This window comes from Oryzias latipes, chromosome 18 (assembly GCF_053564925.1).
Source record: "Oryzias latipes strain Hd-rR chromosome 18, Olatipes_Hd-rR_3.1".
In the NCBI taxonomy this organism is placed as follows: domain Eukaryota; kingdom Metazoa; phylum Chordata; class Actinopteri; order Beloniformes; family Adrianichthyidae; genus Oryzias; species Oryzias latipes.
This window is the reverse complement of record NC_136254.1, coordinates 29,955,889-29,977,629: the sequence shown is the minus strand read 5'-3', so window position 1 is coordinate 29,977,629 and position 21,741 is coordinate 29,955,889. Positions and strand designations below refer to the sequence as shown.

Sequence of the window (21,741 nt, the reverse complement as noted above, 5' to 3'; positions counted from 1 at the left end):
TCAGGACTCAGATCCGGCCGCGGAATATATATCTGAGGCAAAAGTGAACCCGGGGGGTGGGGGATGGGGGGTGGAAGTGAAGAGAAGTTTGCTAAAAAGACGAGAGAGAGAGAGAAAAAAGGGGGGGGATTTGCGTCATCTGTCTTAAACGGATTAACGCTCTTACTTGTTTTTCCTTCCTAACCCACCTAATTGAAATGATGGTGGGGGCTTGCGAGAGGCTTTCAAAACAACCGCACCACCTTCTGCATGTTTCATGAGGCCGTCCTGACGAAATAAGCAGAGTGATACCCCCCCCCCCTCCCCCCCTCCAAAAGCTGAGAGTCTGGAGGGAACAAAGGGAGTAAAGCAAACACATTTCTTTTTTCACCACATCTTCCAATGCAAATGCAGCATCTTTGGTTGCAATCTGCTCCGTGCAGCCCTCTGACGCCGGGCGGGGGGGGCTCGCGGGGGCCTGCACCTCCTCGTCTTTCGGCTGCCGGGGGCTGCCTGTCTTTGAGGGCACCTCATTATCTTCTTGGCCGCTGACGGGCAAAGACTCCGCATCTTTTTGATACAGAGATGGAGAGAAAAGAGGAACCAGAAAAAGAAAGGGATGTGGCAACAGCATTCGGTGCCCCCGCTGTGCCGCGGCACACGGCCGAGACGCTTCAAAGGCGCCGGTGCCGGAGCAGCAGGGAGGACGGAGGAAGGAACGGGGAGAAGGGAGTTAGATGCAAGGAACAGATTATAGGAATGGCACCTCTGCACCAGGCCAACTGATAGATTTAGAGAGGGGAGAAAGCCACAGGAGATGGAGGAGAGTGTGCCAGAAGAGACGGTTTCTGCTTCCAGCAAACCTCATTCACACTTCAGGTATTTAAGATCTCACTTCAGTCGTTCGCCACGCGGCAAGTCACACCTTGAGTCCCGGAGCTGTCGCAGACGACATCAAATAACACGAGCTATTCCAACTACTGTAATAGTTCCACCTGTAGCGCATTTCATGTAGTTCCTCCAGACTCCGACGCAGAGAATAAAATGCCTCACGCTCGGCCTGCACAGTCAGTCGCACATTTATCGTAATCACAATATCAAGCTCTGCAATATGCATATCGCAAAAGACGCCGAAAATCCCAACAAATGGTTACCTTAACCCTTGTGCTATCTTAGATGACCCCACCCTCACATTGACGTGTTCTCCCTACCATGACAAAGGTGGATAAAGGTGGAAAGATTTCATATAATCCATGGACACCAGTGAAGATCACAAATCATTGAAGAAAAAAGGTTCAGAGCACTGTCTAGTGGGTCTAGATGACCCAATTCCCAATGTTAAAGTGCCTAGGATAGCACAAGGGTTAACTGTGCTAAAACAGTCTTATGGCAGCTTGAAGTATTTAAGCAATCAAGCAAATCCCTTGATGCATTTGACCATTTGAATGGACTCCTTCACATCATAGACCAATCGGATGGAGCCCTTTTATGTTAGATGTTCGTCTCCTATGTAGACGAAGGTCATTTGGAACGTTTTTTTTATAACTGTTGCAGTGTTTTTTATTGTTTTGCTGTATGTTCACGTACCGCAGGTTATGTCGTCAACGCTAGTTTTCCTCACATCGTGCAGCCCTACTTCCCGCAAATATGCATCATGTTGCTTATTGGCACAAAGCTGCTTTTCTCTACATCAGAATCTGTCGGAATTGCGTTAAAAATGTTGCCATGGTAAAGTGTAGCATGTCGGCGTTTAGTGGCTTTTCTACGCATCAAAATCGTTATGATGGTATTTGGGTCAGATATATATATATATATATATATATATATATATATATATATATATATATCTATATATATATATATATATATATATATATATATATATATATATATATATATATATATATATATATATATATATCAATGGGACTTGTTTCTCCCTTATTTGTCAACCCCTTGTTTGGTCTATTGTCGTCCTGTATTGGCTTTGATGATGCACTTTGTTTCAAATGTGTCTCAACACCCATTAGTATTCTTTGCTGGGCAAAAGTATTGATTGAAATGCTGCAGCTCTATTCTTACACATATATTAGGCGTTGCAGAGTGGGATATATGAGCAGAGGCTTGAGTTAGCCCGCCGACAGGCTAAAACGATGTTCCGACAGCAAATGTTTAACGCCAGCTGCAGGTTGTGGGATTTATCTGCCCCCCCCCACCCCCCACCCCCTTCCTTGGCTTTGGGCAGATGCATCACAGAACGTCCACACTGCGTAGAAATGAACTCCACTATAGTCTAGAACAGAGGCAGCCGCTTCTTTGGGAGGCAGACAATCGCACAAATCAGCTGCTCGGGCGTCTCGCTGGCCATCTGTCAGCAACAACTACATCAGAGTGGCGGCTCTCCAAGCCCTCCCCCTCGCTCTCATTCGTCTTCATGCGCGGCGAGCTCGCCGCTGCTTCATAGCTGGTCTTCAGCAAGCAGCCCAATGAGTGTGCTGCCTCGGCTCCCTCGTTTCCACCAATGCATTCCGGGTTTAGTTCAGCTTCTGACTTGATAATTTCAGCATCACGCATGTTTCAGGTTAGTGTATCTCTTCATGGGATATTTAGCGAGTGGAGAGCCTTTGCTTGTATTCACAGCTGCACTGAAACTGCTGATATCTTCTTCTTTCTCTTTCGGCTTTTCCCATCAGGGGTCGCCACAGCGAATCATCCTTTTCCACCTCACTCTATCATGAACATCTTCTACCCTAACATTAGCCAACTTCATGTCCTCTGTTAAGACATCCATGTATCTCCTCTTTGGCCGTCCTCTTGCCCTCCTGCCAGGCAGCTCCATCTCCAACATCCTTCTACCAATATATCCACTATCCCTCCTCTGAACATGTCCAAACCATCTCAGTCTGGCTTCTCTGACTTTGTCGCTAACACAGGCAACATGAGCCGTCCCTCTGATGTACTCGTTCCTTATCCTGTCTAACCTGGTCACTCCTAAGGAGAACCTCAACATCTTCATCTCCGCTACCTCCATCTCAGCCTCTTGTCTCTGTCTCACTGCTACCGTCTCTAACCCATAGAGCAGAGCTGGTCTCACCACTGTCTTGTACACCTTTCCTTTGAGTCTTGCTGACACTCTTCTGTCACACAACACTCCTGACACTTTCCTCCACCCGCTCCAACCTGCCTGCACTCGCCTCTTCACCTCTTTTCCACACTCCCCATCACACTGAACTGTTGACCCCAAGTACTTAAACTCCTGCACCTTCTCCACCTCAGCCCCCTGTAACCTCATGAAACTGAAACTGCTGATATGAAGAGGATATTTTTAGAAATGGACAGAACTCCACTGCGTTACGGTCGGAACAGCTTCGTAGGTTCCCTGCAGCGGACGCTGGCACAGCCGTTTGTCAAAGTCCCACACTTTTCACAGATGAATCTAAAATTCTACTATTAAGCAGAGTTTGGTCCGCGAGCTCTAGAAACACTGCCAACAATGAACTGTTTGGTAAATTATTCATTTGGGAACATGTACGGATAAATGGAAGAGATGCTATTTTACTTCACTTCTAAAAACGTCTTCCTAGTCGACATCCATCCATTTTCTAAAACCATTCATTCTCTTTCGCGGTCACGGGTTGCTGGAGCCTATCCTAGCCACCGTTGGGGAAAGGCAGGGTAGTCCCCTAACATGTCACTATGATGTTGCAGAGCCACACGCTCACATTCACACCTAGATGGCTGTTTAGAGACCCCAATCGACCTCTCAGGCGTGTTTTGGGACGTTTTCCCAAAAAAATCGGATCGTCCAGAATAAACCGAGGCACGCATGGAAAGAGCGTGGAGACTCGTAACAGAAAGGTTCTTGCTTCAGTCAGAAAGAAGTTTTTATTTTTTAATTACTGACATGGTAATAAGTCTAATTAATAATTAATAATAATAATTAATTAATTTGTCCCACCCATTTTGCCATTTTCGATAGGCTGTTGTGGTGGGCGGAGTAAAATCCAGTCTGTGGATTATTTAAAAAAATCTGAATCCAAAGTATGATTTTCTGTTCACACATTGGATATTGTTGTTTTTTTTTTTATTCATTCTACAAGACATCTGATTGGTCGGTTTTAACTTGTCCTAGGAATCAGAACCTGCATTGGAACCAGGACCTTCTCACTGCGAGGCAAGACTGCAAACTGCTGCACCACCGTGCAGCATGTTAAAGTATCCGCCTTTCCATTTTATAAACCGGTTCAATCCATTTTGGGGTCACAGGGTTCCTGGAGCTCATCCCAGTAGCTGATGAGCGACGGCTGGGTACACCTTGGCTGGTTTGCTGGTCCATCCCAGGGCAACACAAACACACAGTCATGTTCACGCCTAGGGGGTTCAAACTGCCTTAAGCGACGGTCGTTCAAGCCACCTCTGCCCGTGAAAAGTCTATGTAAGTCTACGCATTCCTGGCTTTCACTTTCAAAACTCTCGCGTTCACGCACGTTTTAAGACGGATTTTAAACTCAACCTACGAAATGTTCATCCATTGAATGCACGTTGGAAGTCTACGGAAATTCATGTTTCTGGCTTCCGGGTTCAAACTCCCACGTTTGTGCACAGCGATGCAAATCCCTACGACGGTTTTCAGGCTCTATGTGCAAAATGTTAAAAAATCTCGAGATCACACGTCGCTCCGCAAGTTTCTAGAAATGTTTTCAGGCTCTACATACAAGACCGTCATCCACTGAAGGCGCCTTGAAGGTTTGACCAATCAAAGACTCGGATTTGGTAGGGATGAATGGGTAAGGCCCTTTTCAACTCACTGAAGTGCCAACCGCTTGAAAATTGATCACAGAGGAGAAATTATCAGTTGTCCGGCTGGCATTCTATGACACTAAGTCGTTCAAATATCGGAATAGAGCTGCAAAAAAAAGCCTCTCTGGACTGTAGGTGTGAACATTCGCTAGTGAACAGTAGAAAAGGAAGAAGAAGCCCCTCCCTGCTCCTATATTTTAAACACGTCTGGTGTGAACGTAGCATATGCGTCACCAGTCGTCCTATGAGGTTTATTTTTATTTTTTTGGGCAGGAAACCGGAGCACCCACAGAAAACCCAACCTGCCAAACATTTCATTAGTTGAAACAATAAGCAGAAGTAAAAAGCAAGCATTTACATTCCTAATCCTGATCAAGCTTTCCAATTAGCTTGTTTACATCTTCATTTTCTACCTTCTGCAGAGATAAGGTGACACTTCATATGGAAAATTGCAGATTTGTTTCAGTTTGCACAACGTGGTAATCTTCCCCGTCAATATTTGAACGGCAAACACGCTCCCTTTCATTTCTGGCTGGAAACGTGGCTCCTCTCCGTGTTGGATCAGAACCGGAAGGGTTCTAGGGAAGAGTGCAGCTTGTTCCCGCAGCTCCGCTCCGTTCTGTGAACGAGCTGCAGCGAGTGTGGGCATCCGTGCCTCGGGTTGCCGTCGGCCTCGCCGTCCGTCCCCATTGGTGCACCGGGTGTCCTACTCACCCACTTTTAAATGTCACCCTCCTTTTTAATCTTGGCAGTAGGTCTCTGATGCATTTCGGGGGGGGTGGGGGCTCATTTTTGCCCACTCTCACCATGGAGATGGAGCAGATGTTTGCATCTGGAGTTTGCAGATGGATGCAGATTTTTCTTCTTTAGAGATATTCCACCAACAAGAAAAGCTTGTGAGGAAACAATTCTGCAGCACTTCTACACAGTTTAGCCTGTTTGCACCATATATTTGGCAAAAATTACATTTTAGGATTAAAGCTTGTGGGACCAGTCGGAGCCTTTCCAGATTTTTACGAACTTTCTGATCCAAAGCTTCAAAGTCCAGTTCAGCGGTTTGTTTTTTTATAGTTTTCATTTTTTTAACCCTTACATTGTGTTTGGGTCAAAATCAATAGAAGCTGTTTTTCCTCCCAAAACAATCAACCTTTTTGTTAATTAAGGCATAGAAGTGCTAATTAGGAAGCACAAGTTAAACGGTACTGAGTAATAGCAGATTTGCTCAAAGAAATCGGGTTAATTTGTTTATTTTAGTGATTTTAAAAGTGATTTTCAAATAAGAATTAAATACTTAATGTTTTCTGCACAAATAAATGAGATACAGAGCAGTTAGTGTCTGCAGCTGGGAGGGGCTGCTGGGAAATCCTGGGAGCTTTTTTTGCCCACCGTGCTGGTGTTCATTAAACATGAATGTTTGACATGTTTCCCTGCTTCCACACACCTGATCCAGCTCAGCAGAGGCGTGTTACTGAGGAACGCTCACTCGAATCAGCCCCGAGTGAAACACGGAGAGCGGAAAAGACCGATCTGTGCCGAGCGACATCCAGGGCTTGGAGACGACCTGCAGCAGCCGCGTAACCCTTGTGCTATCCTAGGCACTTTAACATTGGGAGTTGGGTCATCTAGACCCACTAGACAGTGCTCTGAACCTTTTTTCTTCAATGATTTGTGATCTTCACTGGTGTCCATGGATTACATGAAATCTTTCCACCTTTATCCACCTTTGTCATGGTAGGAAGAACACGTCAAAAATGAGGGTGGGGTCATCTAAGATAGCACAAGGGTTTAGAGGAATATTAAGGATAGCATGTACTTTATGTTGGTCTTAAGAAGAAAAAAAGAGGGAATAGCTGGAGGGCGTCTGAAAACTCACCAAGTAGAGCTTTCAGCTGTCATCTGTTTGCTCCGTTGTTGGACAGAACAAGTTAATAAAACAAAATATGACTAAAAACTAAAAATAAATGAGTAGATAAAAAAAATAATAAAGAAAAACAACAAAAATGTCTCGCTCTAAATTGGATTGGGGCTCTCTGCTGGTGACAAAGGGGCAATCCTGTACGGGTCACGCAAGTGGCATGCAGGAAATATCAAAGTCTTAGACCCCTGGCTGAGCCTGTAGAGTGAAGATGTTCACCCACATTTTTCCTGTGGGCAACAGGAGGTAAAACACACTTGGCTGAAGTAGGTCAGACGTAGGCGTGTCGTATGGATTTTATACTTTTTGAAGCCTCCCATAGTTTAGTTTATGTAATAAGTGCACGACTCTTGACTGTTAGAAAGAAAGGGCTGTGACGATTCATTTTAACGACGATCCGATTCATAGTTGATATCGGTTCATTCTGAAGAATCCGATCACTGACCTAAATGGATGGAGGAGATATTTAGCAAAAACCTCAAACAGTGTGACTCAGAGAGAAATACCTGGAACTGAACATTGCAGGTGAGGTTTTCCAGATTCCTTGGATTTCTTCAAGATCATCAAGTGTAAATTAAATACGTGTCTGAACAAACAAGTAAACAAGAATGAATGTTAAATCCATTCACATTTTAGTTTCCTACAGTTCAGCTCACTGTTTTTTTACCACATCAAAAGAATCCAAAGGGAACATTATTGGAACATTCTAGCACACTTTGTGGTCACAGGACTATCCTAAATGTAAAGTGTTTCCACACATTGGACTGGAATGATGGACTGATCAGTTTTCGGTGACATCGTGTGTGTGTTGTCTGCTGTGATGACACTTAGGCGTTTTTGCCTCAGTAATATAAACCCACCACGTCTCAATCCAGATGGTATTTTGGATTTCATGTAATCCATGGACACCAGTGAAGATCACAAATCATCGAAGAAAAGAGATTCAGCGCTATGTCTTGCGGGGTCCAGATGACCCAACTCCCAATGTTAACATGCCTAGCTGTCAAAGCGCCTTGGATAGCACAAGGGTTACGTTGCAACCTTCTACAGGCTTGGACAACCCAAACCCGCAGCACCCTTGGTCGTCCATGTGACTAGGGCCTAACCCTTTACCGCCAGAGCTTCAGCTCCAGTGTTGACACTTTAAATTATTGTAACTCTTCAACCGATTACGCAATTCACATGTATTGAACAGATTCTGAAGCGAAGAAGAGCAGCTTTAAGTAGATATGTCGCCTTTGGTCATTTTGCTGTCACTCGTACCCATCAGGTCGCTGAATAAAAACCTTTTGCTGTGTAGTCCAACCAAACTTTTTGACCCATACTTCAATTTGATTGGCTTGAATTGTACAACCAAAGTGAACAGAACCCCAGCGATTCACATGTCGTCAAGCTGTCGTCATTGGAACTGAGACCAACTTTACACAGAGTTTTTCTACCCATCCCTAATTGTGTACATTGCGTACCTCTAGCTCTAGAAAATAAAACCCTATTCATGGAATTTTGACCGCTTGAAGCAAAGTTCCTCACTTTTGCTTAAATACATCCACAAAAAGTACAGACCAAACGTTTGGACACACCTTCCCATTCATTTAAATGGGAAGGTGTGTCTGTACTGTAATCTGATAGATTTAACCACGTCCAACATGTCCGAAATGGAAATCCACTGTGAAATGCTGTACCCTCTTCTGAAAAAAGAAAACAATTTTCCTGTAATTTAGTTGGCAGTAAAGATCTCTAAAAGGTTTAAAGCTCAGCTCATGTCTCCTCTTGACTATGACATCACCTACCGTTCTGCGATGCAAGGTCAAAACCACTTAGAAGACGGTAAAATATTTATGATATATTGAACACTTTTAATAGCTCTGCTTTCAAGCCAACTTTAGCTCTGGCGTTTTTACCGCACCAGGGCGGCGTCCTCCAGCCCACGGGGACTTTTTCCGTGGAAACGTCGGCCAACGTTGTCCTCTGCATCTTCCAGCACTGGAGGATGGGGGGCGGGGCAAGTCGGGAGTGGGAGGGGCGGAGATTTATCAGGCAGAAATGGAGTCATCAGATGGCGAGTCTGTGCCAGTTCAGGGCCGGTAAAATGATGAGGCAGCGAGAGATGCTCATCCTCTCCGGTTGAGAGGAAAACCGTCCAGAGTGTTTCTATCATACAAGCCAGACGAAATGACGGGGCGGCGTCTAGATGTTTGTGTACGACGTCAAAGCTGCGCCGTCAGCCTGTGATTAATCTACCACTGCGTGTCTAATTACGACCAGCGGCCCTCTGTTTCCCACTGAAGGCGACCCACGCCGAAAACCGCGCTCCCAATGCAAATTAAAGCCTGTAAATGTTTGCTTTTAACTCTCTCAGACACATTGTTTCCAATTTTGCGCTTCGGTGACTCGCAGCCTGAACATCCCCTCCTTAACACAGATTTCCGTTACTGTACGGCCAACAAAAGCGGTGACAGCTCCCACTCCCCTCTCCACGACGGCCTCCTCTCCACGGCGGTGGAGCTTACAGTCCATTGTTTTCTGCTGTTCCAGCTTCCACCATGAATGAAGGGTGTCTGCCGAAGCAGGCCAAACAACGAACAATCCATCCAAACAGGAAAAAATAGGCCACACTTGTTGAATTTCACGAAAAGTCTAAATGCTTTATTTTGTAGAGACACGGCTCAACAAAAGTCAAATCCAACGTTGGCTGAACTCTTGCCCCTTAGATATCCATCAACGCACATTTAACAACATTAAAGCGTTTATTTATTCGGCTTTTGCGATAATTAAGATCAAACTTAAGTCATATTTGCGTCTAAAATGAAGTCAACACCTTCTTGTTGCACATTCTGAGAATCAGTTGTTGCCTTTAGATTTAGATTTTATTGAATGTTTCATTCATAGAAAACAATAATGTTCTTAAAAATAATGTCAAGATTAAATTTAAACCATCAAAAAATTTAAATAAACGTGTTAAACATCACTGTTGCTAAATGCATGCAGGTACAAAAATGTTACGATTAATGTCAGTTAGGTATAGGTCAAAAGTAAAAGAGATTATATTGATATATTTTTTCCATAAATAAATAATTCTTATATTCTTTTTAAAAGTATTTAGGGTAAAACTTTTGTTAATTTTATTGTAAACATAATAAAAAAACAACAAAAAGCAGTAGAAAAAAAACGTGTCATACAAATATAGATTCTACTTCAGACCTATCAAATCAGAGTAATGTGAAAATTTAAACAAACAAAAAAAAGGTTTACTTTCACATTTCAGTTTATGTCTAACTTTAATGAGAAAAGTCAAATATGCCCTTTGACTAAAACCATTATCATTTATATACTTATGTATTTTTAATTACTTAAATAAATAAAATAACGTTTTCATTCGTTTGACTAAATTTACATAAGCTTTTAAAGAAATAAACAAAGTTTAAATAAAATGGAATTCAAATTTTTGATAGTTACAATAAATAACTTATTTATTATAAATGTAATTGTATACAGATGTCCCTAAAAGATTTGTATACATATTGGTCGTTTCATTTTGTGTTGATGTTTGACATAGTGTTATGGTGTTTAAACCTATAAATAATGCTTTTTTTGTTTTTTAATTTGGTACGTTTTGTCTTCCGTACCTTCAGCACATAGCAGATCTTTCCCTTTTCAGGATGAACCGTAGAGGTCCTGTAGATTAAAACTATGGCAGCTGTTTGTAACTAACAGGAGATTATATGGATAAAGAATCATTTTTTCTGCGGGCTCTCTGTTTCGTAAAAAACAAAACTCCCATACCGCCTTCATTTGAAGACTAATGAAACTACAACAGATCATTAAGTACATAGTGATGCATGCAGGACAATGAACTGAAAAGATATTTTTGCAGATGTAGTTTTTCTTTGACTCTACACCCACAATGCACATAAAAGCATTAATATCACCCCACACATGTAAGAAAATATCGGAATAATCAAATCTCTAAATCCCCAAACTATAAACTTCTTTGTTTTCTTTTTCTTAATGTATTAAAAAAAACTGAAGCTGAATTTCCTCCCTGCTCCCTAACTACTAAAAAAAAAAATCGATATAATGTGGGACTATCTACATTTCAAAAGAATTTCGGACAGTACGCTCACTACTTTTCTTTTTAAACCGCTAAGAAAAAAATACATAAAACCTTAAAAAAATGTATTTTACGAAGACTACTTAGATGGTTTATGAAAACCATCGTTCAAATGCAACGCACTATATTCGCCCATCTAGTGAGCATCACTTTGACAGAGAATTCTGGGAAATTTCTAGAATTGTAGATTCAAACGGCACTACTGGCGAACGTGCTATAATGCACAAAACAGTTAGTGGCGAATTACGACATACTTAATTTCAATAACTTCTAGTTAAAGACGATCTTGCATATCCTTTACCATCTTTTTATTTCCGTGCTTCATCACCGTCCTTCCTGTTAAAGGTGTTTACATATCTGGTGCGCTTCACGATGAGATGTGGTCGCGTCAAACCGTTGTGGTCTGTCTAAATTAGCCACCCTATCCGGTTTCTTCCTCCCTCCAGCTTAGTGTGTGATCTCTGCTCAGGCTTCTTTAACACACAAATACAGAGGGACAGAGGGAGAAAAATAACAAAAATGAAAGATTAACCGCAGCCAAAGCAACCGCTGACCTGCCTGCCGGCTTTTTCCTTTTCAGATCCCACACAGAGTCTGTCAGCTGGATAGCAAACGCACACATACATGCTTGCACTCACCTGGGACATCGCTTCCTGGCATTAATGTGGCATCTGCTGAGGTGAAGGAGCCTTTCCCTTCCATTCACCTGCTCCACTATGCTGTGGCCTCTCAAACACAGCAAACGCACTCCAATGGTTGTAGAATCAGCGAAAAGATCGGCTGTAGCGTCACACGTAACCTTTGACGGCTTCATCTGCAGACGTCCGGTGTTTATGAGCACAAGGCTTTTTTGGAACCTTAGGATCTGACGTGATGCTGAACCGTCAGTTGTCCTGACAGGCCAGCCGGGGAAACGGCGAGGAGGAGGTGGTAGGCAACTACTCAGGGGATTCTGCAGCCGTGTTGGCTGGTATTGGTGTTTGTGGTTGTGAGATTGTGCTCGGTAAGGTCTTGGGCAGAGCAGTGATGGATGCAATAGTGGGACTGTGATCCTGGAGCTGATTTAGTGAAGGCCTGAAATAGAGGAGGAAAGTCTTCGGCCAAAGGAAATCTTGACATTTGCTGGAGATGAGTCTATTACACACTCTGACTGACCATTACTGACTGTTTTCTCTCTCGGTTTCACATCAGACCTAAATATTTGTTCAGAGGTCAATTGAAAAGCTGAATATGAAAATGTCATTTTTAGCCTCATGTGACAGGAAACACATTTATTTTAATTAATGTTCCTGCTTTGACAAAGATATTTTACTTAAAGATTTACTTAAAGATATTTTACTTCCTGTATCCTGTGGCCTGGGGGCCGGACGCCGGGTTCGCTTATGCCTTTGGGCGTCGGGGGGGCCCCTGTAGGGGGGCAATCTCTGCGCCTGGCTGGGTGGGTGGGCGATCCCCTCCTCCCCCCCTCCCTCCCTTTCCAGCAGATCTGGTATAATTGTTACAGCTCAAAATAATAACTTATTGTATCCCCCACTTTCTCTCCTCTTCTCCTTTTACTCTCTTCCACCCCCCACCCCCCTCACATTCTTCCCCTCTCCCTCCCAACACACACTAAATGTAACAAATAAATAAAAAATAATACGACAAAAAGGGGTTTATACAAATCTACACCCTGGTTTCTCGAAGCTATATAACCTCTTTTTGTGATAGTAAAACCTGCCCAACACAAAAAGCCTTCAGCTCTAATCTGTTTGCTCAGCTGTTGGACAGAACAAGTTAAAAAGGAAGAAAAAAAAACGTAGTCACAACCACTCTTACGGGTGGATACTACCATCCTGTGGACAAACCTAAATATAAGAAAAAACTAAATATCAAAGTCGTTAAACGAAAATGTTCACGCATATTTTTTTTCCTGCAGACAAAATGTTATGGTGGACACATAGACAACACGAAACTGTAAGTAAGGGTAACGTAGGTGAGATACAGGCGAATTGTACAGATTTTATTTTTAATGCCCCCCAAATTCTACAAATCCCTGCGCCAGAAACGTATTAGAGCTTTTCATGTGATAGCTGCGGCAAAATCTCCAGCCTTGGTAACGTACTTCCAAGAACCACTGTCTAATGACAAGTCTATGTACGTAGATGAAACTTCAGGCATCGCTACTCACATTTAAGACCGTTTTCAGGTTTTTACGTAAAAAAAACGCAGTGCCATTGAACGCCCACTTAAAGTTGAACCAGGTCAAACTTTGACCAATCCAGGACTTGGATTTAGTAGGGATGTATGGATAGGGTCCTATTGATTCACAGAAGTCCCATATCAAAGGAGAAACTAAAAATTGTGGTCTGTGTCCGTCTGAATTCGTATTGGAATAGAGTGTCCCGATAAGGGGCCAGTATTACTATCGACTAGATTGTGGCATGAGGACACCGTACCACAGCGTCACCCATACGTCATTAATGCATGCAACCTCCAATAGCCTGACGAGCGCTTGCCACACGAATGACAATCCTACATTCTATTCTAATGACATCCGTTGAGGGAAACTACGAGACACTTAAAAAAGTGATTCTTCAAACAACATTAATGAAATCTGATTCCACTCACTCCTTCATACTTAATGTTCTATAGCCAAGGGCACATCTGTCCCATCGATCACTTATGTCAAAACGTGTTCAACAAAATACGCTTAAAGAAAAAGCTTAGAAAAACAGGAATGGGTAGACTGTGTCCAAATCTTTTTTTTGGTTAAGGACAAAAATATTCCCTTTTTTCTTTGTTCCAGGCATCAAATTTTAATGAAACACAAAACATTTTGAAAATCTTGCTTTAATCACATAAATTGTAGATTTATTTTGAGAACTGTCTTTCATTGAAGTAATCTGAATCAGAATAGTAAAACTGACAATTAATTTGTACAAATGAAACAGTTATTTTTCCTTAGCTTACACTGATTAAAAAGAAAAAAACAACTTGGTGGTTTAACTGAAGTGGATGCTATTGCTCTTTTTGTGAAAAAAAAAACCCAAGCTCTTTATGCATCACTCATGCTTCTCCCCATCTCTAATGGCGACATCATCAAAGCGTGGATTATTCTGAAGTTCAGATCTATAAAATAAAGCATGAGTAATAATTTGTGAACCAGCATCTCTGGTGAGACTTGTTGTCATTAATGAGGCAGATAATTGTTCACCCATAGACGAGAGCAACATCATAACAGAAAGACGTGTGAATCTGAAAGCAGTTCGGAATTATTTTGAGTAGATTTTATTCTTTTTTTTTTCAGTGATGACACAGACAGATTTTCTTATTTCCTTTCTCTTTACAGCCTTTAGAGATTTACTTTCCACCATGCAGACGTCTAAAGTAGATAACTCAATAGTAGCCCCGTCGTTTGTTAAAATAACTATTAGGATGACCGGCGTCAAAAGAAATCAGCGATTGTTGGAGATGGTCAGTTATTTTGGTTTGCCAATGCAATTTTGATGTGTAAACTGAGTTAATTTGGCTGTAAAATATGGGATGGTACCGTGTTTATGGCTATAAAATGGAGCCAATAACACTTGAAGAACATTTTAGGGGTTAATTAAATCAGCACAGCATTATAGTATGATGAAAGCAGAGCAAATCAGGTTTTAGACCCCGTCGTAGCACAGAAACTGCTCTTATCAAGGTAACTAACGACATCCGCCTAAACACTGATGCTGGCAGAGTCACTGTCTTAATCCTGCTAGACCTGAGCGCGGCTTTTGACACTGTTGTTAATGGGATCCTTTTGCACAGACTCCAAGAGTGGGTTGGAATTTCTGGCTCTGCCCTTAGTTGGTTCAAGTCCTATCTAGAAGACAGGAAATATTTTGTTGAAATTGGGAGTTGTGTCTCAGACTGCATGGCCTTGAACTGTGGTGTGCCCCAGGGATCAATCCTGGGACCCCTTTTGTTCAACCTCTACATGCTGCCACTAGGGCAGTTAATTTGCTGTAATAACACATCTTATCACAACTATGCAGACGATACTCAGATCTAAGTGTCACTGACTGCAGGTGAATATGGGCCAGTAGATTCACTCAGTTGTTGCCTCCAACAGATCAGTGCTTGGATGCGAGACAACTTTTTCCAGCTAAACTCAGATAAGACAGAAGTCATTGTCTTTGGTCCACAGAAACAAAGAGAAAGTGTCAGCAGCTACCTTCGCTCTCTGTCTCTAAAACCTTCAAATCAAGTCAGAAACCTAGGGGTAATCATGGACTCTGACCTGAACTTCAACAGCCATATCAAGTCAGTAACATCAGCAGCATTTTACCAGACAGGATGGTGATGGGTAAACGGTGTCCATTTAGAAGTAAAATGCAGTCCGAAACCACAGTGACCACCACAAATTGTAGACAACAAGCCCAGAAGAATATTTAATGAAAAATGGAACGATTAGTACAGCAGTACAGTATTACTAAAGCGGTTACAGTATTATAGCATGCACAACACGGTACGGTTGACGTCTTGCCATTGATGCTATCAACACTAGCCTGCAACAGCCTTAATTTCTCATAAAAGTGCTCATTAGGCTGAAAAGTTTCAATGTGAGATGGAATACGACACAATAAAGTACATTACTGTACATCTTCCAGTACTAGCCCAGGCTTTGGTTCTAAAAGATTATTTGAATTAGGAGACCAACTGCTATTGGAGAAATGCGTGTGTTTGACTTGACATCTTCATCATTTGATCGTGGATGATAGGAAGGCCACTACTAGAAGAAACATGGTAACCAGTTCCCGACATCCTGTGATTTATGACTGTTTATGATGCACCTTTTTCAAAAAAACAAATACAAATGATCTCATTGTGAGGATTTCTAACACAGAACAGTGGATTTGTTTTGAACTTTGATTTCCTCCTCTGAGTTTCCTGAATTCTCTATTGGTGTCGGTAAAAAGCTAAATTAGGGGTCAACTTTAAGCTACGCAGAAGAAATGAGGACTTCTATTACTTATAGCATTTGTTCATCTTCAGGGACATCGCTTCCATAATCTGTAGGGTTCAGTTTGACATCTGCCCAGCCTTTGCAGCCATAACCGCTTCTACTTCCATGGGAAGGCTTTCCATAGGTATAAGACTATTTTTAGGGGAACATTTGACCATCTTTGTACACTTCAATTCGATGATTTGGATGGATGAGCTATTATGTTTTTGCAATATAGTGTATTCTATTGACTCTGGTGGTCCCAGATAAAGTTGCAGTGAGCTACCGTTTTTTTTGAAATCCCAACATTTTCCTCCTTTAGGAGTGTGAACACGCTTGGTTGTGGCAGACTGTAATGCCATGGGTAAAACTTTGAAAGGTCTTTTTATGGACCTCTTTGTGCTCAGATTTATTGACACAGTTGCAGTAATAGTATCTGTACTACGGCAGTAAAGAGGCCAACCATCGAAAATAGATTTTCTCATTTTTGTATTGCATTGTCCTCCTGGGATTAAAGCAGCTTCTTATTCAATTTATTAGATTAGAAAGAAAAGGTGCAGGATGAAGGGACGTGTAACGATTTCTATATTTTCTTCTTTTTTCTATTTCAGTACCCCATTTTTGCACGCTCCAAAAAACAGGAGGTGGAGGAAAACATTCTAAACTCTTTTTTTATTTTATTTCTGCATAGCTCTGTTTCTGTGCTGAGCTGGCGCCCCTTTCTTCTCTCTCTGCTTCATCAATCACTTAAGCTCTCCCACTGCTCACAGCAAAGCTGGACCAATTAGACCCTCTAATTGAGCCAGTTAGCAATTAAACACTCAGATGCACCCTGAAATTCAGGAGGTCCTTCCAGGAAGCCTCATATCTGCCAGTATCTTGGCTTTTTACCAGAGATTCTGTCTTCTGTGAGTCTCTAGTGCCTTTCATGCCCCCTCAGAATTGAGGTGGGCTTTAGAACACTAGCAGTCCGGTTGACATCCTCCATAAGCCTTTGAAAGGAGGACTATTAATGTCATCTCCAAGACCCTTCAGGCTCGACATTACTTTTATTCAAGGATGCTGAAAGGTCTCTGCTGACGTGGGGGAACATTTTTCATTAACAGAACTTGTTTCCTCGACATCAACAGTCTCACCTTTCATCTCCCGTTGGTCTCTTACCATCCGCGCTTCTTTTCTTCCTCAACATTTTCATCTCTGCCTCTCAATCTCGCAGTCTCTTTCATGTGTGAATGTGAGTGAAGGGCTCGGCTCGGCGCGCTCTCCAAAGCACGGCCGGCCCCGAGAATCTCAGCGGTTTAATTACAGCATGCATTGTGCTGCTCACATCCCTGAGAGCATATAGACTTTCAGATGTATGTGGACATCATGACAGATAAAGAAAATGAGAAGCGAGCACCAACCTGCCTCTGAGTGCCCTACTGCAAAAGCCCACCGCAAACACACACACTAGTCCACAGATGTACAAGATCCCTTTCTGCTTTTTATGACACTTCTCTTCAGAAATGTCCTTTCCTAAAGTGCTTTTTGTGATATAGCATAAAATATCTCATTGTTTTATTTCAATAAAAAGTTATAAAATTAACTTTGGTGTCCATCAAGGTTCAATCTCAGGTCCTTTACTTTCCCCCTTAAGGTAAATTGCTTTTATTAATATTTTTAAGTGGCTAAATGTGTCCAATAGTTGGCAGAAAAGGCACAGACAGTCATGGTATCAGACACATGTGTGTGATAACGCATGACCTCAGACAGGCCACACAACTCTACAGAAGGACTTCCTAAGTATGTCTGCTGTCCTGCTTATGAGGGGTTTTAAAAGTATTCTTTCTATTGACCTTGCAGAGGGAGAGCGGTCAACCTTTGTTTGGGATATCGCAGGTTCGGCCCCCAACTTGCCCGCCCTTGTTTTGAAGTGTCCTTGGGCAAAACACTGAACACCAGCGTTAGGCAGCGGATCTGGTGTGAATGTGTGTGCATGGGTGAATGGGACTTTGACTGTAAAGTGCTTTGGGCCTTCAAGGAATGTAGAAAAGGAACCGCTGTATGAGTGTACACCATATACCATTAACCAGGGATGCCACAATTCTCGCTTTAAAGCCAAACTGTACGTTACACCATTGAACCAAATAATGGGGAAAGCGAATCGTTGCATCCCTACTGCATACTGGTATGTTTACATTGAAAGAGTAAAGCATGTATTGAGCTTAATTTAAGGAGGCATTATTTTTGGTTTTATTGCATTTCACCAGGCTTAGTATCAGCCAACTGAACGTTTTTTTCATTATTTGCTTGTTGTTATTCTGAATTGTAACTTTTTTTTAATTGTTGTTTTGTAATGCACAAATCATATATCAAGCTGAAACACAACCATGGCACACAAATGTAAGTTTGAACAGAATTGATAGGAAAGTGAATCGTTTTATTTTAACCATTTACCATGATTTGCATAAACTTCCATTTTAGTATTTTAACAAAGCGGGCTGAACGGTGGGGCAGTGGTTAGCGCTCTTGCCTCACAGCAAAAAGGCCTCCGGTTCAAGTCCCGGCTGGGGGATGTGAAAAACTACATCGACGGGGGGCCTTTCTGTGTGGAGTTTGCATGTTCTCCCCGTGCATGCGTGGGTTCTCTCTGGGATCTCCGGCTTCCCCCCACCGTCCAAAAACATGCTTCATAGGACGACGCTGAAGTTGGCTTCCGATTCACAGCTTCCGATTCGCGAGGGCACTAAAGAAACATTCCGCTGCAGTTTTCGCATTAAGATCACCCAAAACCGTGTCCTGTTCAAAAACCGCTGGACCTGGACTGCTCAAACCTGGATTAAATTATGCATTAGATACTAAAGAACACATTAAATACAGTTTCTGATTTGTGAAACCTTCCTCTGATTTGTGAAAATGTGAAATAGGTTGATTTTTATCCCTTTTTACACACTTAGTCCAATTCAGACCAGGTCCTGTTCCAAAACCGCAGGACCTGGACTGCTCAAACCTGGATTAAATTATGAATTAGATACTAAAGAATACATTAAATACAGTTTCTGATTTGTGAAACCTTCCTCTGATTTGTGAAAATGTGAAATAGATTGATTTTTACAGCATTTTACGCCCAGAGTCCACCTTAGACTAGGTCCTGTTCAAAAACCGCTGGACATGGACTGCTCAAACCTGGATTAAATTATAATTAAGATAGTAAAGAACACATTAAACACAGTTTCTGATTTGTGAAACCTTCCTCTGATTTGTGAAAATGTGAAATAGGTTGATTTTTATAGCATTTTACGCACTGTGTCTCAAAATCTCAACATACAAAAGAAACTGGGAAACAGATGTCAGATTGGACACATAGTTATGGTCATGGTTAGCATGTACCCATGACTTAAGTTTTGTTTTTTTGTTCAATATTTCTTGGTTTGTTTTCTGATTTACTTTAAAGTTCCTGTTATGGTGTTTTCCTTAAAGTTGTCCTTCCCTTGTCCCCATTATCCTTAAATTGCATAAAATTCGATGAAATGATACTATTTCCCACAGCGGTGTTTAAACAGGACCCGGCCTGAAGTGGACTTAGTGCGTAAAATGCGATTAAAAATCAACCTCTTTCACATTTTCACAAATCAGAGGAAGGTTTCACAAATCAGAAACAGCATTTATTGTGTTCTTTACTATCTAAATTATTATTTAATCCAGGTTTGAGCAGTCCAGGTCCTGCGGTTTTGGAACAGGACCTGGTCTAAGGTGGACTCAGTGCGTAAAATGCGATAAACATCAATCTATTTCACATTTTCACAAATCAGAGGAAGGTTTCACAAATCAGAAACTGGGTTTACGTGTTCTTTACCATCTAAATTATTATTTAATCCAGGTTTGAGCAGTCCAGGTCCTGCGGTTTTTGAACAGGACCTGGTCTGAAGTGGACTCAGTGCGTAAAATGCGATAAAAATCAATCCATTTGACATTTTCACAAATCAGAGGAAGGTTTCACAAATCAGAAACTGTGTTTAATGTATTCTTTAGTATCTAATGTATAATTTAATCCAGGTTTGAGCAGTCCAGGTCCAGCGGTTTTTGAACAGGACCTAGTCTAAGGTGGACTCTGGGCGTAAAATGCTGTAAAAATCAATCTATTTCACATTTTCACAAATCAGAGGAAGGTTTCACAAATCAGAAACTGTATTTAATGTATTCTTTAGTATCTAATGCATAATTTAATCCAGGTTTGAACAGTCCAGGTCCTGCGGTTTTGGAACAGGACCTAGTCTGAAGTGGACTCAGTGCGTAAAATGCGATAAAAAATCAACCTATTTCACATTTTCACAAATCAGAGGAAGGTTTCACAAATCAGAAACTGTGTTTAATGTGTTCTTTAGTATCTAATGTATAATTTAATCCAGGTTTGAGCAGTCCAGGTCCAGCGGTTTTTGAACAGGACCTGGTTTTAGGGTGGTCTTAGTGCGAAAACTGCAGCGGAATGTTTCTTTAGTGCCCTCGCGAATCGGAAGCTGTGAATCGGAAGCTAACTTCAGGGTCGTCTTCATAGGTTAATTGGCAACTATAAGTTGTCCCTAGGTGTGAGTGTGAGAGTGAATGGGTGTGTGTTTGCGGACATTCTACCCTGCGACAGACTGGCGACCTGTCCAGGGTGTCTCTTGCCTTCGCCCACAAGTGGCCGGGATAGGCTCCAGCAGCCCCGTGACACCGAAAGGGAAAAAGCGGTTAAGAAAAAATGAATATTTTAACAAAGCTATTTGGGACATTTATGCAATACCACTTAGTCGGATTCCACCAATTTATTGTGACGAATTGATAAACCCACAGCATTGACTCAGATCATTTAGAACTCTGATAATACTAATTTTACGGTATGTTTGCAGGGTTCATTTAAACCTCTGTGATTATTTCAAGATCATTTTCTTGGTTATACCTTGTATTTCTTCGAATTTTATGTCTTTTGTCTAATCCTCAGGTCTTTTTGTGGTGGGTTGAGTTAAAATAGGAATGTAAAAATTAATTCATAGGATAAAGTCTGCATTTGGCACCACCGATACTCTTAAAACAGCAGTGGAGTGAGCCTGAAGACTCTCATGGTGTCACAACTACTGTACCAGAAAGTGCAGATGAGCTTGAAGCAGTGAAGCTCTTCAGTTTCTGATGGAAACGGGCAATTAACACATGCAGATTGTGTTGTTCTGTGTACAGTACATAACAAGAGCCAACAATATCACAGCTGTATTATCACCCCCATGATTCATTCATGTATTGATCCCGTTACACGAGGCTTTGCACATTTCCGCATTAGATTACACGAATGAGTGCACCACACGTTGGCTCTCTTTCATGTGTGGGTCGGTCCTGGCTTACAGAGCACATGTCTGCGTCCTTCTCTTCTGCTTTCAGCTAGAAAACGTCCCGGCCCGTTGTAAGCTGCTTATAGGCGCACATTATTGACCTCTGACCTTGATGGGTAGTGAAAGGCTCACCCTAATCTCCGTCCTCTCCTCTCCTGGCCCTCTGGCTACTGTACATCATCTCCCAAAGCCTGCAGGACATGAACAACCGTAAATGTCGAGGAATCAGTGGTGGCATTATTAGATCAGGCCAGGGGAAGTGGCTTGACTGCATCCGCTGGACTGCATTAGCTTTAGGCAGAGATTTGAACCACATAGGAATAAGCTGACATGTTAAACACAGATGACTAGGAAGGATTGGATGCCTGTTTTTCATACAGTTCACGTCAGGACAGGTGGAACATGTTCAATCTAGCGTTCCCAGGCATAATGCAGTAGATATGTACCGTCAATATCAATTATTTGAGGATTGTACCACAGTGCATGAAAACCAAATGTGCCTCAAACCTTTTCATGGTGATGTAATGGTGTGAAACAAATCAGTTGTTTCCTAAATTAACCCTGTTTGTTTGAGCCATTCCAAGATATATAACGTTCTTTTATTTCAGTGTTTCAACTTTTCTTTCTACAG

The 21,741-nt window shown here is 41.9% G+C and overlaps 1 protein-coding gene across 3 annotated transcripts in view; it reads left to right on the top strand.

Moving 5' to 3' along the window:
- The window catches only part of nlgn2a (neuroligin 2a), a 238,719-nt gene that overhangs the window by 64,172 nt on the left and 152,806 nt on the right, over nucleotides 1-21,741 (top strand). The window lies entirely within an intron of this gene.